Source organism: Colobus angolensis, unplaced genomic scaffold (assembly GCF_000951035.1).
Source record: "Colobus angolensis palliatus isolate OR3802 unplaced genomic scaffold, Cang.pa_1.0 Scaffold6, whole genome shotgun sequence".
NCBI lineage: Eukaryota > Metazoa > Chordata > Mammalia > Primates > Cercopithecidae > Colobus > Colobus angolensis.
Window position 1 is genome coordinate 17,048,346 of NW_012119598.1, and position 6,000 is coordinate 17,054,345.

Sequence of the window (6,000 nt, forward strand, 5' to 3'; positions counted from 1 at the left end):
TGCGTGCCTGTAATCCCAGCTACACAGGAGGCTGAGGCAGGAGAATCACTTGAATCCGGGAGGCAGAGGTTGCAGTGAGCCAAGATGGCACCACTGCACTCCAGCCTGGGTGACAGAGCAAGACTCTGTCTCAAATAATAAATAAATAAATAAATAAATAAATAAATAAATAAAACCTAGGCACTGAGAAGTTTACCAGAACATATATACTTGTTGTGACAAATAAATATAGATAGATAGTTAAGTGGTAGCTAATGAGGGGGAAGCCTTCCAAGGTGAGTTTTAGCTATGTTAATTCATCATTGACTTCAACCTAACGTGTGATATATAAGGATGAATTCTTTCCATTTATTTTATTCACCAAGAGAATGCTTTCTACTGTGGGACTGAATGAGTGGCAGATTATCTTTCTTTGGCAGCCATAAAATGCCAAATAGTACTTGTGGTACAAGTACCCAGATCACAGAAGCATACCGCATGGTCATTTCCGTTTTTCTTTTCCGTTTTGTAAATGGAAAATAACAGACTTGATGGTCCATGGTTCTACTGACCTCCACCCCACAGATGCTCTGCCAGATGTCTGGGAAAGCACATGATAAACTACGTGCTACCCAGGGGATGGCATCATTCTGATGTTCGGTGTTTTCCTTCGCTTTTGGCCCTGGGTCTCTGGAGCGTGGGCCAAGGGATCTGATCCCAGCATGATCCTCTTTCAACCCCTGGATGCTGGGAGCGTCCCAGCTAGAGGTTTTGTGAATTACCATACCAGATGGTGAGGGTCACGGTTCTCCAACTGGGGCTGAGTTTTATTACTGCTAAATTAATAACAGTGATTGACACAATAGGAGCTAACAAGAGATTTTTCCCTTCATTCTGGCCACTGTTAATTCTAGCATCTGTAGACATTAATTTCCTTAAATTAATTAGAATATTTGGTAATGCAAGGCAGCAAGGGGGATGGTGTGGTGGAGGGCAGCAACAATGATAGAATTTTGTAGACTTCTTTGAGTCCTGGTAAGAAAACTCAGTAAGAACATACTCTTATTGTGTCCTGAAAACTGGTTAGTTATCATGTTCCCTAAAGAAACAAGACCCTTCATTCTAATTTCTGTCTTACTGCTTCCTCTGGTTAAGAACACCGGATTAATGAAGTATTGTATTACGGCAATCATTTGTTGGGAAAGTACCAGCCTGATTTGGTGGAGGTAGGAGGAGTGAGGGCAGGAACAGGGCGTTGATCCCAACATGATGCCAGAGGTTTATTTATGAACCACTTAGACTGTACCTGTTTAATTAAAGACGGATTTTCTCATTTTGGGGGTAGAGCCAGGAGTAGGTATACCTTCTGCTATGCTGCTAAGGTTATGCTCAGAGTGGGCTGGTACTCATGAGGTACGAGTGAAACACAGTAAACTTAAATGCCACCTTCCATTAGATTGCTAGCAAAAAATGACTAGAGATTCTGTGTTTCACTGCTCCTGGAGGAGTGCTGAGGATGCGAGAGGTTGGGGGCATATCCACAAAACCTGCAGGCAGATCTAGGGGACAAGCTGCACTACCACAAATCTGGGCGGGTACCTCTCAGCAGCAACTCCAAATGGGTTGTCACCTCAGTCAGCCCTGGAGGGACGGCCACCATGTTCTATTTTTGGAGTCACGTGTCATTGAGAATCCCCAAGCACAAGCAATCCTCCAGTTTTTTTCAAAATATATAGCTATACACCAAAAACATTCTTCAGGTTTTAATGTATTACTTGCAACTAAATTCAAAGTGCTGCCCTAAATTTGAGTTGGATGGGCCAGCGTGATATTTTAGGCTCACCAGCTGGCTCAGGGTAGTCTGCAGACCAAAGGAAGGCAGGCTTGTTACAAAGCAGCGTTATTTGAGAAAAAATACCCCAAAAGTGCTAGGATTTTCACAGAGTTAATATCCAAAGTTTCCAGAGTTTCAACAGACATTCCAAGATTACTGGGTTTCATGGCAAAACCAAATGAGGGTATACTTTCCCCAGCTTTTCATTCTTGAGTACAACCTAAAAGTGGCATCATACAGCCACGACTTACCCACTTCAGCCTAAGAGGCATAAAATCACTTCCTGATCAAACCTGTATTAATTTAGAAGCTTCTAGATTATTGAATATCAAGCTTGTCCAACTCACAGCCCACAGGCCACATGCTGCTAAGGATGGTTTTGAATGTGGCCAAATACAAATTTGTAAACTTTCTTAAAACATTATGATATGCTTTTTGCATTTTTTTTTTTTTTTTAGCTCATCAGCTATCGTTAGTGTTGCTGTATTTTATGTGTGGCCCAAGACAATTCGTTGTCCAGTGTGGACCGGGGAAGCAAAAAGCCTGGACACGCCTGCTGTATTAATATCTATCTATCTATATATAAATTATATATACATAATATATTATATATGTATTATATATATATAGTGGGTGCTTAATGCCTGAATCCCTTCTCTGGAGATTGAAGGAAGCAGTAGGATAACCTGGAGAGAATTCTAGGAGTAGCAGATATGGGTTCTTCCACTGGCCCAGAACTTGTTATGTGATCTTAGGCAAATGCCTTAAAATCTCTGAGCCTACTTTCCCAGTCTGCACAGTCAAAAATTACATCTAGGTCTCTTAAGAACTGACTCATCTCTAGAACTCTAGGAATATCTCATCATACTATAGGCCAGAAAAATTGTTTAGCATTCATTTTCAAATCCTATATCTAGAAACATGCTTGAGGTCCCTTTATGTGTTGAGTCAATATTTGCCTAGGAGAAGTTCCACAGGAATATTTTAGAGGGATAGTGACTTATGCAGAAATGCAGAACTCTTAAGTGTTTCATCACATTACTGGTGTCTTTCACAAGACTGTTTCTTCTTCTTCCTTTTATTCTTGAACATTAAAATGTTGTTAAAGATTGTGTCAGCCACGAGGCCACAAGTGTGAAGCAGAGTTGAGTTTGCCTGCATGAGAATGGGTTAACGTCACCCCTCTAAAGCGGGTTGTTTTAGTCTCTCCACAATTTACAAATAAATTTTGTATTTTACCTAAGCTAGTAGAAAGTAACCATTTTTAACCAGTAATGGGAGATGAAAGTATGCGCATGTATGTTTATGCACACATGCAAATATATTTGTGTATATATAAAGGCCATGCTAATTATCATCACAAGTTAAAGTACCACATTCCACCTCAATAATGCTTTAAAAATATAAGGCAAAATATATAATATTTATTTAAAAAGTTTTAAAGGGAAAAAGTTCTAAAACCACAAGATATATTCCAATCAAGACTTAAAATACTTTTCTTGAGTCTTTCCTACCTGTCTCATTTCAGACTTCAGTAAATCAGCTTTTTTTTTTTTTGAGACAGAATTTCACTCTTGTTGCCCAGTCTGGAGTGCAATGGCAAGATCTCGGCTCACCGCAACCTCCGCCTCCCGGGTTCAGGCAATTCTCCTGCCTCAGACTCCTGAGCAGTTGGAGAGGCAAGCGCCACCAAGCCCGGATAATTCTGCATTCTTTTTAGTAGACACAGGGTTTCTCCATGTTGGCCAGGTTAGTCTCGAACTCCCGATCTCAGGTGATCCACCTGCCTTGGCCTCCCAAAGTGTTAGGATTACAGTCGTGAGCCACCATGCCCAGCCATAAGCCAGATTATCTTTTACTGGTCCTAAACTTGAAAAATGATTTTTACTTAAGTTTTCTGGGAACTTCTGTCCTGAGAAGTTTCCCTACAGTCTCAATATTATGATGACAGTCTCATATTGAAGAAGACTGCTCTAAGCAAGTCTAGATTCAGAGAACTAGGAATTCTCCTTCCCCAATTCCACACAACACCAGATGTTTTTCAGGGGTGTGTGTGTGTGTGTGTGTGTGTGTGTGTGTGTTTGTGTGCATGTTTTCCCTCTCTTGTTTTAGCTTAACCAAACAAAAGCAGCAATGCCAACTATTTACTTACCATTCCAACATACCTAAGTATGGTACGATAAAAATATTCTAACCTGTTGTATCACAGTAGCTCTAATACCAATCTTCAAGTTATGTTCAGCATCTGCCACAAGTCACATTTGTTTTTGATATAAGTTGAATTTACTCATGTGCCTATGAAATGGAATCATTTATAGTATTTATAGTGTATCATTTACCTGCTGTACAGATATTTTTGCAGCTTTTTGTATGTACCAGCTACTTTTCTGAGCACTGGGTATTCAAAAAGCCAAACCGAAACGAAATATAAATATATGGTGCTAAAGGCGGTCACAAGTCAGTTGTGCAGTAGAGGTAACCCGACTCCCTGAGGCTCACTTTGCAAGTGCTAAAATTGTCGCACAGTTCCCTGTTGTCTGAACCAATCCCAGTCCTTGTGACTAGAGCAGCTGGTCAAATCACATAGTCACTGCTAAACAGTATTATAAACGCATCCGTCTTGGGTAAAGATTAGCTTATCATTCTTGTGCCATCGGATATCACCACTGTGCTTGTTGTCCTGAACAGTGTCCTAATAGAACAGCAAGACTGTACACTTCTCCTCCTGAAAGATGTCATTCGAACAAATAAAGAAGTTGCCTTCAAAGACCTGGATGTGGCCATTCTCTTGGACTCTGTGCCAAGAAGGAAAGGTGTAGAGAGGAAAGATTTACTGAAAATGTAAAAATCTTCAAATGGCAGGGTGCAGCCTTGGAGAAATATGACAAGAAGTTCATTAAAGTTATTGCTATGGGAAACCCAGCCAGTATCAACTGCCTGACTGCCTCCAAATTGGCGCCATCCAGCTTCAAGGAGAGCTTCAGTTGCTTGACTTGTTTGGATCACAACCAAACTCAAGCTCAAATTACTCTTAAACCTGGTGTGACTGCCTACAGTGTAAAGAATGTTACACATCTGGGGAAACCATTCCTTGACTCAGTATCCGGATGTCAACCAAGCCAAGGTGAAGTTGCAAGGAAAGGAAGTTGTTTATGGAGCTCTGAAACATGACAGCTGGCCCCAGGGAGAATTCACGACTGTGCAGCGACATGGTGCTGCTGTCATCAAGGCTTGAAAACCATCCAGGGCAATGTCCACTGCAAGAGCCATCTCCAACCACCTCAGAGACATCTGGCTTGGAACCCCATAGGGAGGGTCTGTGTCCACTGGGGTTATCTCTGATAGTGACTCCTGTGGTATTCCCAGTCATCGTTCTACTCATTCTCTGTTGTATTCAAGAATAAGACCTGGACATTTGTTGAAGCTCTCTCTATTAATGATTCCTCATGTAAGAAGATGGATCTTACTGCAAAGGGACTGGCAGGGAAGAAAAAGAAACTGCTTTAGAATTGCTTTCTTCTGTCTGACTATAAATCATTTTGATGTTACTAAATGCCCCAAGCAGGAGAATCTAAATGTCGTCTTTGACACTTGTATTAAATAATAATACCGCTGTGTGTAAATTACTCGTGAAAAATAACATGTTTTAAAGATTATGTGTTTCTCAGGACAGACCTGTGAGTGACAGTTTATTATCATGCCCATTAATCCTGCATTCTAAATAAAAATATATGTTCAAATAAAAAATAATAAAGGCAGTCACAGGTTCCACCCTCTCTGATAGACACTCATTCCATCTAGATTTTGCTTCTTCTCATTTCCTTCATAAATAGATCCTAAAATGTACAGAGTCCAAGCAATGTGTGAGGTTCTATCCACATCTTCTTACCAGGCCAAGCTACTTTAAAAATATGCAAACAGTGTTTGTGTGTGCATAAGTAAGCTCAAAATTTATCACCATGATTCCAATGTGCAAAAAAATGAGAGATTTTCTTTAATTGACCTTATCTTGGTCTTGTTCTCTAAAACGCTTTATTTTTGTCAACTGAAAAGTAACAAATTCTTTTAATGCACTGTGCAGAGTTAACATGGCAGGCGTGAGATTGCTATCTTTAGAAAGCCCTGCTTGCAAGATTGGCCCTTGGCTGGTGTGAAGGAATTTGGATTTGGGGAGGGTTCCCACCATT

The 6,000-nt window shown here is 40.5% G+C and overlaps 1 pseudogene; it reads left to right on the forward strand.

Annotated features, from left to right (window-relative positions):
• LOC105526814 overlaps positions 1-5,340 on the forward strand; it is a 35,367-nt pseudogene extending 30,027 nt beyond the window's left edge.
• The last annotated feature ends 660 nt before the right edge of the window (positions 5,341-6,000 follow it).